Genomic DNA, 12755 nt, shown 5'->3' on the forward strand with positions numbered 1-12755 from the left:
TAGATTCCCTGCTCTCTAACTAGTTAAGACCTGGGTTCCAACTCGCGCTGGAGACCTACGGCTCTGCCGGCGTAGACGCTGCGCTGCGAGGTGTTTAGCATCCTCCCCGCTAGATGCAGGCAGCCACCCTCCCTAGGCATTGTGACAATCAAAAACGTCTCCAGACGTTGCCAAGTGACCCCTGGGGACAAAAGTCTCTCCTACCTGAGAACCCCTGGTCTAGAGAACCTATACTTCAAAAAGTTTTAAGATTTAATTTAAAAATTTTATTGCAGTATAACGGTCATATAACACATTAGTTCCAGGTGTACAATATAATGACTCAACATTTATATACATTGCAAAATGATCACCACAGTGAGGCTAGTTAGCATCTGTTTACCACATATAGTTACAAATTTTTTTTCTTGTGATGAGAACTTTTAAGATCTACTCTCCTAGCAACTTTCAAATATACAGCACAGTGTTACTAACGATGGATACCAGGCTGCACATTCCCTCCCCGGGACTTATTTGTTTTACAATTGAAAGTTTGTTATCTTTTGAACATTTTCACTCATATCGCCCACCCTCAAATTCTGGCAACCACAAATCCATTCTCTGCATCTGTGACTTGTTTGTTTGTTTGTTTTTAGCAGATAATCTATTCTTAATCCACCACAAGACCTTGGTAAGGCAGCATCCTTCCCTGTGCCTCAGAGATGGACCACCTGGGTGTGAATCCTAAATGACACTTCCAGCTGTGGGAGCTTGGGCAAGTCAGTTACCCTCTTGCTGTGCCTCAAGTTCCTCTTCTGTAAAATGGGGGCAATAATAGTGCTTCCCTCATAATATTGTGAAAATGGCATGAGTTAAAACCCATCAAGCACTTAGAACAGTGCTTGGCATAGAGCAAGGGTTGAATAAACTACCGTCTGAGATGATGGTCATTATTATGATAGGGGTGGGAAGACGACAGCTTGTGCTCTGGGGTCAGACTGACCAGGGTCCAACCCTGGTTCCATCAGTTGTGCAGGAGATGACCTCAGGCAGGGCAGTCCCCTTCTCTAGGCGTTAGCTTCCTCAGCTGTGAACTGGTGATGGTGGCACTTTAGAAGAGAAAGATGGCCAGCGCCTGCCCATAGCAGGGCTCAGTGAGCAAGAGTTCCTTCTTCTACAGACCTACTCCCCTTGGACACGCAGTCTCCACCCCCATCTCCTAGGCCCCAGGCTCCAGGCCCCATCACGCCTTTCTAGAATAAAAATCCCCATTTTTCAGAGCAGAATTCAGCTAAGCTTTAGGAGGTCACTAGCCAATAAAATGGACTGATATCCAGGTACGAATGACCGACGACCACAAGCTTCCAGGGCGTATCTGCATTTTGAAAAAGCCTGTACGTAGCAGGTGTCCAGGGCATGCTCATTGACTGAGATCATCTTTAAGGGCGAAATTTCAGGGAGCAGAGGAAGAGATTTAGAGCCATAAGGCATAAAGAGCTGCTAGGCTGTTGCCAAACACATCAATAGTTGGCCAAGCTGGTCCTACCTCTTTCCTGCTCTAGCTGTCTTGGTCACATGGCAGCCCCGGTCACACTCAGCATTTTCAGGCCTCCAGATCTAGGCCATTCTTCCCTGTTGTCAAAATTGCATGACTTTCCAGGCACAGCGCAAACACCACCTCCATGAAGCCCTACGCTGGCTGTCTAACCAGTACTCGCCTTCCTTCCCCTGAAGCCCTTAATCCTTCTCCCCCTATCACCCCTGGCTTCTTTCTTGCTAATAAAGCTGCAATTTTGTTCTTCCAGCTCAATTAGATACTTGTTTTCCCAGCCTCTCTTGTAGCTGAGGGTGGCCATGTAACCCAGTTTTGGCCAAAGAAAAGTGAGTAGAAGTTGGCTATGGTCCTGGCAAGGGTTTGCTTCTCCTGACAAAAGAGGCCAACAGTGCTGGTGCTGTCTTGCCTCTCCTTTCTTCCTTGAACATGAATGTGACATCAGGAGCTTCAGTGGCCATCTTGTGACCATGAGGAAAAGCCAAAGCAAAGGCAAAGACACTGAGTTGCTGAGCTCTTGACAGCAGCTGCCTGCTTTCCTGTTCCTTGAAAAACATAAAACCTCATTTTGTTTAAGCCGCTATAGTCAGATTTTCACATTTGTAGCTTAACACAGTTCTGACTGATGAACCATTCCTCCTATGTTCATACATTAATTGGCCACCTACTGTGTGCTAGCACCGAGGATACCGCGGTGAACAAGATGCAGCCCTTCCTCAAGGAATTTCACGGTAGACAAGGGGGACTGTAGGAGTCCAGGGCCCAAGTCAGACCAGGGTCAGTCAGGGAAAGTTCCTGAAGGAGGGAATGCTGGGGGTGAGTTTAGAAGGGCCAGACGGGACAGTGTGCAAAGGCAGAGAGGCGAGGGGTCTTGGTCCATGTGAGAAACAGTTGGCAGGAAGCAACTGTAAGAAGAATGGCATTTGGGGGAGTCCCAGAGGATGCCCCTGCCTTGTCCCGGCACATTGCTCTTCTGAGCCTTAGTCAGCTCTGCCTTGTTCCAGATTCTTCCTTCTCAGGTAGGTGCCTTCTTACACAGCTCCCAGGGCCACCGTTTCTCTTCACCTTCAGATCTCTGCTCAGGGCCGGGCAGAGGGTCTGACACACCCAGGGTAAGACTCCTCCACCAGATCATGAACCCAGCCAGTGTAGGGCCTAGGGCTGATTCATAAAGCAAAAATGATGACACTGATGATGATGACAATGACAAATAAGTGCATACTATCTGCCAGGCAGGGATCCGAGCACATTACACGTGTTATCTCATGTGTTCCTCATCACAACTCTATCGGGGCTCCCTGTGATTGTGCCCATTTTATAGGTAGAACATTGAGGCACAGAGAGGCTAAGAAACTTGCCCAGGTCCATAGAGCTAGTAAGTGGTTGAGCAAGGGTGGCTGCTTGTTCCATGTGGATGCTGGCATCTCTTCCCAAGCCTCTGTCATTAGTACCCGGAAAGAAGCCACTAACAGTCATCAGAGTGTTATGCAAATGATGCTGACTTGGCTTCTATTTAGCCTCTGGGAGCCCTGAGCGGTGTCCTCAGAGCCAAGGGAACTTCCTGGAGCAATTCTTCAGCACACTGATCCACCAGGAGGGGATCGAGTGAGCTGGGACTATCACAGAGGGAAGACCTGAGATAGCCCTGTTTCTCCCCTTAGCGTCCTCACCCCATGCCTCCTCCACCCGTATTTCCAAGATGAGAAAGGATAGATGTGTAAAAATTAAAAACTCTAACATCAGTGTGCAGGGTGATGCTGAACACAAGAGGACAGTGTGAGTGGTGGGACATCAGGCACCGGTAGAAGGATTGCTGCAAGGGACTTCTGAAAGTCTAAGTTCACAGCATGTGACCTCCTTTGAGCCAAGATGGGCCACGAGGAGTTGAGACAAGGAGAAGTGAAGAAAGAAGAAAGAGGAAAGAGAACATGGCGCGTCCCCCCCATCTTATTTCACACATGCAAGTTTTATTTCACACAGGAAGAAACTGAGGTTCACAGAGACCGAGGGACTTGTCCAAGGTCTCCCAGCTTACAGACAGACTTGAATCCAATCCCTGCCCCAACAGAGAACCCCCACTCCCTGGCCCTGGTTATAGGCCCGTAGGCCCCCCTCTTTCAGGTGGCCCCACATCTGAGGCTGATCCTACCAGGAAATGCAATGTCTGACTTTCGGGCACTTTTCTCCAAAAAGTCCAGCCCTGCTGAGTCACCGGTGGTGCTGGGGCCGCTGCACCCACAGGTTCTGCTAAACTGGATTTCCACTTCCGTTCAACCCAGATTTCCTAAGCTCCTGCCATTACAAGGGCTTGGGCCCAGGGTGGGAGGGATGTTAGGGGACGTGGAGCCATCACAGCCTCACAGCGCTTCCCCTGCCCAGCTCACTCGATCCTCAAGCAAAGTAGGCAGGAAGCAGGTGGGGACCGGTGCCCTATTTTACAGACAGGGCGACTGAGAAATGGAGAGGAACTTGCATGAGGTCACGCAGTGATTCAGGGGCGAGGCTGGCTCCAGAACCCTGTCTCTTGTTTCAGGGGCTGCATATCTTTCTGGGTGTCCTACCCGGCAGGAGGGGGCTGACTAAGACTGCGGCGGATTTCAACAGGTGGCCAAAGTGGGGTGAAGGCTTAGCTGGCGGTAGGTGGCGGCAGGCAGGGGAGGGGCAGGAACCCCGAGACGTTGGGGAATCAGCCTGGGCCTTGGGTGCATGGCTCATGGCCACCTTTTCCTATAGGTGGATGGGTAACAGTGTGTCTGGGGGCCACAAAGGGAGGGCCAGCTCAGCCAAACAAACCCAGGGCAGGAAATGGGAGGGGGGGCACTGGGAGCAGAAGCAGCAGCTGGGAGGGGAGCAGAGGTGACAGAAGGGTGGACGCCTACTGTTTTGACCACCTGGCATCAAAGCCCCTTCTGGTGATTACAGCAGTGGGGGGGGGGACAAGTCAGAGCCCTCCAAAATCTGCTGCAGGTTCTCAAGCCGCCCCAAACAAGCAGGCAACCTAAATTCATGCATATCTGGCCAGGCAGGTGCAGCTCCAGCACAAGCACACGGGGATTCTGGAGGGCGGCTGCCGCTACCCAGCCTCTCCCTCCGGGAATCTGGCTGTGACGTGAGCGACAGAGCCGTCCACCAGCCGGGGCCGATCTGCCCAGAGACAGAGCCCTGAAGGGGCTGTCCTCTAGTTTCCGCTCCTGGCCACCACCTTCTCTGCAGTCTGCTTCCTCACAAGTTCCCTCTGTTCTGCGAGACCCCCATAAGCTCCCTAGAAAATCCTCTCCTGGTCGCCTGTGGTGGTTTCTGTTACTTGCAACCAAAGCACTTCAGTTGAGCTGAAAGTGTGGGGAGGGCTCTGAGAGTCTGGGCAGAGCCAAGCAGGGCTTGCCGGGTAGGCCGGGGTCCACGGGTTTCACTCCAGGCCCCGGGGCGAGACAGGCCCCCGCCTCTACGAGGTGTTGTGTGTCAACTCCAGGCTGGGCTGGGGGTCTCCCGGGTTTCCACAGCACCCGCCGGCCCTTCCTCCCCCAGCGCCGTAACCGCCCGAGCCAGCCGTCCTGACGATCTTACCCTAGACATCTGTACACTTGCTGAGGACAGAGACCATCTCAGAGCTAGTTCAGCTCCTCACTGGTTTTCTATTGCTTCTGAGACAAACTCCCACAAACATAGTGGCTTAAAACAACACACATTTAGTATCTCAGGATTCTGTAGGTTAGAAGTCCAACCCTAGTTCACCGGGCTAAAATCCAGATGTCAGCAGGGTTGCCTCCCTTTCTGGAGGCTCTAGGGGAACCTCTGTTCATTGCTGCTGCTTTTTCTCCTGCCCTCTACCCCCTCCTCCACTCCTTCATTTCCTTACTTTGTCCAGCTTCTAAAGGCCACCCGCATTCCTTGGCTTGCAGCCCCTTCAAGAAGCATTTTCAAAGCCAGCAACGTCAGGTCACGCCCTCACATTGCACCGTTCTAACCTCTTCCGCTTCCCTCTCTCACATTTAAGGACCCTCGTGATTACACTGAGCCCATCCAGATCATCGGGATCATCTGGGATCATCCCCTATGTTAAGGTCAGCGGACGAGCAACCTTAATTCCATCTTCAAGCTTCGCTCCCCTCCTCCATGTAACCTCAGTCACAGTTTCCAGATTAGGACAGACATCTGGGGGGCTATTTCTCTGCTACCAGTCTCTCAACCCCAGTGCCTGCCACAGCCTGGAGCCCTGCAGGTGCTGAATGTCTTCCTTCCTAAATCAGGTTCCCTCTCTGACTCCACCATGCTCCTTGGTCTCCGAGGTCCAAAGGCAGGAAGGATGACGCGGCTCCTCCGTCCCCAGCCAGCCAAAGCCCAAGCCTGTCCCATTTTCCCTTCAAGAGAACCCAGTTTCTCTACTCCCGCTGCCTCCCTCCCAAAAAAGACTATAAGGGGAGGGAGGGCTTTGGAGCTGGTCCTCGCTGTGTTCTTGTCCTTGTCTCTTTGCTGCCTGGCTCCTCTCAGCTTCTATAAAATGGGGTATTAACATCTATCCCCTAGAGTGTCATGGGGATTAAAGGATATCATGCCCGTGACAAGCCTAGAATACTGGCACCTAATAAATGAGAGTCTCCCCTCCCTTTCCCACGCTCAGTGTCTCCCAAATTTGGCTAATGGTCAGATTTCCCTGGGAGCAGTGCTGGCAGTGCAGGTGCCCAGGACTCTCTGACCCAGAGCATCTGGTGTAAGGAGCAAGGTTAGGGTTCAGGTGTGGCTCAGGGAAATCTGTATTGTTGAGAAAGACACTACATGCATAGCAGAGTGTGGTCCACTCAGACCACCAGAACCTCTCCCCCCGAGTGTTACAACAGTCTCCCAACAGGTTTGACTATCTCTGCCTCCCTCCTCCAAACACTGGATTGCCCTGGGTTTCAGTTTCCCAATTCACAGCAGCTGGGCTGCACCCTGCAAGGTTCTTCCAGCTCTGATGTGCTAGGACACTAATGCTCGACTCCTATTAAAGCCTTCAGGGGTCATCTACTCAATTAGCAAAGGCACTCAGGGTTGATGTGACTTGTGACCGGCGAGAAGGCCCAGGACAGCATGTTCTAACAGTAAGATACACATAGTATCTTGTGGGGCCCTTGAAATACTCCAAGAAAAAATGGATTTTGTGTTGAAGGAAGTTTGGGCAGCACTGCTTTCCAGAGGTCCCCCTCCTGGAACTGCAAAAGGTGCAATTGTATGTTAAAGGCTCTGAGAAGGCCTGCACAAGAGAAAGTTCTTTCACTCTAATTAATCCAATCCTTCCCAAAACTACACAAGAGCACAGTTCCTTTCCCCAGAATGAGGTTCAGTGTCTTTTGGCCCAACTTTGAGAAATGCCATCTGCTTCAATCCCTGATGTGCCCGGGGTCAGCCTTTCTGCCCTGGAACCCAGGCCTGAGCACTCTCGCTGCCCACTCTGGACAGTTGTGCTGCATCACTTGACTGCCCAGACCCATGACTTTGGGCAAAGCACTTTAAACCACTCATTCTGAGCCTCAGTTTCCCTGCCTGTGAAACAGGGATAGTGTCACCATCTTGCAGGGCCGCTGTGAGGATTGAGATAAAAAGGATTTCGAGTCTCAGCTCCCTGGGAAGAGGAATCATGTTTTTCTTGCTCTCTGCTATGTTCTAGCCTCTGGCTGAGAGAAAGTGCTTCATAAAAAGAAGCCATTGTCAGGGGCGGAGGGTTTAGCTCAGTAGTAGAGCGTGCGCTTAGCAAGCACCAGGCCCTGGGTTCAGTCCCCAGCACCTCCATTAAAATAAAAAATAACAAACAAACAAACAAACCTAATTACCTTCGATATCACCACACACACACATACACACAGAGCCATAAAGTGCTGTATTTAAGAGCTTAGAGAAATAAAGTTAGACCAGCCAAATCCCGGCACCCGCCCCCTTCCCTTTATGATCTTCTGCTGGCTCACACCTCTTCTCTTCCTCAGCTCCCTCCCCCTTCCTACCCCAGGCTCACCCCCACCTCCCAGGTCCCCAGGCTGGGCCCTCCCTCCCTTTCCCCAAGCTTGGCAGCCAGGAGATCCAAGCTGAGGCCCAGAAAGGGAAAGGGATTTGCCCACAGGCCACACAGCAGGGATACAGACTCAGATCTAAAGCTGAAGGCCAAGCACGAGCGAAACTTTGCAGAGGGAAAGAAGGAAGATACCACGTTTCCACCTCCTTGGCCATTTGTCCAACCAGGCAGTTTAATGGTAGGACAACCACCCAACCTGCCCAGCCAGCTGCCCACAAGCTAGAGGGACCTACGATGAACCTGGATGAACCCTGCGGCCACAGCACATCCAAGGATGCCGCCAGGGCCGGGGGTTGCCCCTGAGGAGCGGGGATGGCACCTAGGCTGAAACAAGAAGGTAAAAGAGCTAAAATCAAGTCTGTGCAGAAAGAGGATGGGTGGGCCCAGCTTGGAGGCTGTTTATACAGAAAGATCTGGGATTTTTGAAACATGCTCCGAAAGATAAGTAAATGGTAACACAAGCGCCTAACCTGGCATCTAGCAGATAGGAGGTGCACAGCCAATGTTTGTTAAAGTCTATTACGAGCCCACAGGTGATAAAGCCTCAAAGCAAAGCTAACACAGCCTTGGGTCATGTTAACAGGAGCACAGAGTCTACAGTGAGGAAGGTGACCTTTTTCTTACCATCTCCTATTCTAGGCTCAATCCTGGGTCCTGAAGAGAACAGAGTCTGGACAAACTGAGGATGTGTGTGTGGTGAGGGTGGAGACCACACCCAAGAGAAGTGGCTGGAGGAGCAGGGCGCTCAGCCTAGGATGAGCACTGCATGAACAGACCTGGTTACCGTCCCCATGTCTCTGCGGGGCTCCTCCAGGGCAGGGGGACCAGGTGGGGCTGTGGCTCAGAGGGAGGGGTCCGGACCTTGGGGAGTCACCAGGGCAGGTGCCAGCTCAATATACAAAAGGATTTTTTAAAAATGACAGCTGCTTTGGGTGGTCATGAGCACCTTAGAAGTCCTTAGCTCAGAATCTATTAGTCTCTCAAATAACAATCTCCAAAGTACAGAAGAAAAATACTGGTTCATCTATTTCTATTTAACTTTGAGCTAAAAATAGTTAACAGTATATAGTTCAACCCTGATGTGCACCGTTGGGCATAAGTCAGACCCCCAGCGCCGTATCCACTAAGTGGGGGCCCCAGAGGTCAATGGGGGCCCGCGATACAGCCACATCTTCCGTTCCCCTACAGTTCAGCCTATCGTCATATGTTGCGGCTTCCCGGTGGCGTGTTAGGTGGATTTGAGGATCAAATAATACAGCTTTAACTGAATCGGCCCCTGGTGTGGCCAAGAGAAACGGCGGATGGAGATAACGCTAATCACGAAAGCACAAGCCGGCGACAGGAAAAGTGCGGGGCAGGCCCGCCGCCGCTCCTAGTCCCGCGTCAGCCCCGTCGCCACGTTGAAAACAGTAATGAATGGGATCTCGCACACATACTATGGCTAACAGAAAAAAGAGAAGTCTCCTTGAAAGGTGGACTTCAATGCACTATTGTCAGTGATGAAATTCACGCCGAGTATACATTGGGTCTTGAGACATTAGCTGATGGTCACAGTGCCTGTATGTAATTTCTAAATCCATCGATCAATCAATCAATCTGTTGGGGATACCTAAATATTTTTCCGACGAGTGCACCATTAAGAAGCGTGACAAGCAGAGGGAGGGGACAGCTCAGTGGCGGAGCACGTGCTTAGCATGCATGAGGTCCCAGGATCCACATTAAAAAGAAGAAGTGTGAGGATCCCTGCTCTGGATCCTCAGACCCTGCTAGACACTAGGGGATGCTCTTCCCTGTTTAGGTTCTGGGGTCTAATCAGACTTGTTTCAGATTTAGGGACAAATTAAAACTAGGGGGGAGTTTTCTCCCCAATAAACTTTTTTTGAGGTCCCCAACATGTTTAAAGATTAATGGGAAGAAGCCAAAAACTCTGAAAATGTTTTCCTTGGCTCTGACCCTCCAAGGTAGGTGTCTAGTTAAACAGCCAGAGCTGGTCCTGCCTCCTCTTTCTCATCCTCTCATCCCAGTGCCTCTCAGTTTCTCTGCCTCCCTGTCTGTCTCCTCTCTCTTTCCCATCTTTCCCCCTCAGTCTCTCACATTCTCTCTCTGTCTCTCTCTCTCACACACAGAACTGGCAACAGCAAAAAAAACAAAAAAACAAAAACAGAAATTAGGCATCCAGTGCAAGAGAAAGAGCTTGTTGGCTCTTGAACGTCAGACAGACCTGGATTCAGTTCCCACCTCTCCCATCACTGACTTCAGTGAGATCACTGAAATCCCGGCCATGCTTGGCATCTCAGAATCCTCCCCTGGAATGAGCACGCCAACAACTCAACAACAGCATGACGAGTAACCCAATTCCTACATGGTCAAGGGTGTCAACAGACATTTCTCTAGAGAAGATCTACAAATGGTCAATAGCCAATGGAAGAGTATTCAGCATCATTAGTCATTATGGAAATGCAAATCAAACCACAGCGAGATACCACTTCACACCCACTAGGATGGCTAAAATAGGAATACAGACAATAACAAGTTCTGGAGAGGATGTGGAAAACGTGGAGCCTTCACATACCGCCGGTGGGAATATGAAACGGTGCAGTCACTTCAGAAAAGTCTGACGATTCCCCAAATTGTGAAACATAGATTCACCCTAAGACCCAGCAAGCCCTTGGTGTTACAGCCAAGAGAACCAACGGCCTGCACCCACACACAGACCTGGACGTCAGTGTTCACAGCAGGATCATGCACAACAGCCCAAAAGTGGAAACTACCCAAGTGTCCACCAGCTGCTGAATGGGACAGAATCATACACTGCAATGTGACTCAGCCGTAACGAGGACGGAGTGCTGACACGCTAAAACACGCGTAACCCTTGAAAACATTATGCTAAGTGAAATAAGCCAGTCAGAAGAGATCCCCTATTGTGGGACTCCATTTACAGAAAATGTCCAGAGTAAGCAGATCCAAAGAGACAGAAAGTAGACGAGCGATTGCCAGGGGGAAGGGGAATGGGGAGTGACTGCTGAAGGGAACAGGGTGTATTTGGGGAGGATAAAAATGTTCTAAGTTAGATGGTGGTGATGGTTGCACAAGTTGGTGAATATACTGAAAACCACTGACTTGTAAACTTTAAAAGGGTGAATTTTGTGGCATGGGAATGGTATCTCAGTATAGTTTTTTTTTAAAAGAGGACTTCCTCCACAGGGCTTTTGTGAAAGTGAAATAAGGCCTCGGGTCGGGGCGATGCCCTGCGGGGTCCCTGGTGTGTGGCCAGTGTGTGGGAGATGTCTCTCTAAGAAGGTGGCCTGGTGCAGATTCCCAGGCACAGGGACCCTAGTGTTTCAGAGTACCGCCCCGGCCCCAGTTCTGGGAATTCCGGAGAAAGGAGGGGGTCTCATTATTATAGATCTGCTTGGTTTGGCCCTCAAACAGGGCAAACACACACTCCTGACTTGACTTTTTTGTCAGTTTCTAAACAAAACAGATCAAAATGATAGGACATCACCATAATCTTTCTCATCCCCCATAAAAGGAAAATGGATAGGCTCCTCGCCTGAAGGCTGCCTCTGAGGAGAGGCAGGGACGCTCTGAGCAGAAGTGGCCCCTCCAGACTCAGGATGACGGCCTGGGGGACTGGGGTGGCTGGGGGCCCCTCTGGGCGGCACCTTCCAGTAAGCCTTTAACACCAGCAGGGCTCCCCCCTCCCGTAGCTCTCTGCTCAGCACTTTTTCCCCAAAGATGCCTTTGAACCCGAGGCCAAGGAGATAACAGCGTTTACCAGGCCGGCTGGAGGACCAGGGTGGCTTCTTGGGGACAAGAGGGCGGCTGCCTTCCCTCGCTGGTCAAGGCACAGAGGCCGGGATGTTTGTGGGAAACACCCTCCGAAGCTGTCAGTCCCACAAGGGCGGAGTGGGAGAAGTCTCGGAGATCCAGTCAGAGCTTCTGTTTCACAAATGGGGAAGCTGAGGTCACAGCGTTTTCTGAAGGTCCCACAGCAAGTCAGGGACAGACCCAGAGCTGGTCACCTGCTGTGGCCAGGTGTGGGTGGCTGGAGCCTCACAACAACCCAGGGGGGTGAATGTCACTCCCCCCATTTTACAGAGACTGAGACGGAGGTGCTCCCTGGCCTGGGAAACCAAAGAGCTGGGACTCAAATCCAGGATCAATGGGAACCACAAAACATCAGGCCTGTTGAAGAGCCTGTTTCTCCCGTTTTCTTAAAAATTAACCCCCACCTCGCCCCGCACACACTCCGTGTCGCTTACCTGTGTCCCGAGGCCCGTGTGGGCTGGAGGCGAGCCGTGTGTGGACTGTGTGTTGCCTGATGCTCGCTGGGCAGGGGAAGAGGGAGGGAGGCCAGGCCGCGCCCCCGTGACAGGCAGGGGTGGGGTGTGACGTTGCCCGGGCCCCACGCTGGCTCAGCCGGTGGCATTCCTTCCTGCCGGTGCTATCAGCCTCAGGCCTTCCTGTCTGACTTGACTCTTCTCCTCGACGTGCCAGGAGCGGCAGATGGGGCGGCTGCACCCCCAGACCCGCCCCTGGGCCCTAGTCATGCCCTCTGACTTCAGTGATGTGGGGGCGGCTGGACCACCCCTGCTGTGCCCAGCTCTGGGCAGGGATGAGGTGGGGTGTCCCTGGTCCCCCCTGCCCCCAGGGGTGAGGCTGACTCAGGGCCCAGCCCTGAGTGTGGGTCAACCTGATGCTCCCTGGAGGAGTGAGATTGGGCCGGCAGCAAAAGAGGAGGCCCAGGGCTGGGGTGGGCTGGGGGACTCCTGGGGATGGACTGGCAGTGCCCTCTCCTGGGGAGGAAACTGGGCAAAGGCTAGCACATCCACTGCTTTGTGCCAAGGGGAACACGGAGCCCAAGGGGTGGGGGATGGGGACTGATCTCTCAAAGCTGAGGCTAGGAGTAACCCCATCTCAGCCAGCCTCTGTCTCTCACTTACCTCTCAAACACTCTGGAAGCAACTCCTACACTGCCCTGGGAAGCACCCCGAGGGTGACAGGCCATGACAGCCCCCACAAGGGCACGGCCCAGGGAGCTGTGGGTTCCCTGGAGGGCTTCCTGGAAGAGGAGTCAGCTAAGCTTCGGACTCATGCTTGGAGTCATCCTTGACTCTGCTCTCTCATACTCTGTTTCTGATCCACCTGGAAAAGCCTGTTGACCTTGAATGGCTTCAA

At 52.1% G+C, this 12755-nt stretch overlaps 1 protein-coding gene across 3 annotated transcripts in view; it reads right to left on the bottom strand.

The window, feature by feature from the left end:
* The window catches only part of TMEM40 (transmembrane protein 40), a 40336-nt gene that overhangs the window by 16508 nt on the left and 11073 nt on the right, over positions 1-12755 (bottom strand). The window contains exons 1-2 of one of the 3 annotated variants that reach the window (XM_072941892.1): positions 11840-11916; positions 11353-11516 (exon numbers count right to left, since the gene is read on the bottom strand). The exons of 1 other annotated variant lie outside the window; for it this stretch is intronic. The gene's annotated coding sequence lies outside the window, so the exon portion shown is untranslated. Of the gene's footprint in view, positions 1-11352; positions 11517-11839; positions 11967-12755 lie in introns of those variants that run through there. One more of the 3 variants, XM_072941891.1, reaches the window with a different exon arrangement.

The sequence above is a fragment of the Vicugna pacos genome, chromosome 17 (assembly GCF_048564905.1).
Source record: "Vicugna pacos chromosome 17, VicPac4, whole genome shotgun sequence".
Classification (NCBI taxonomy): domain Eukaryota; kingdom Metazoa; phylum Chordata; class Mammalia; order Artiodactyla; family Camelidae; genus Vicugna; species Vicugna pacos.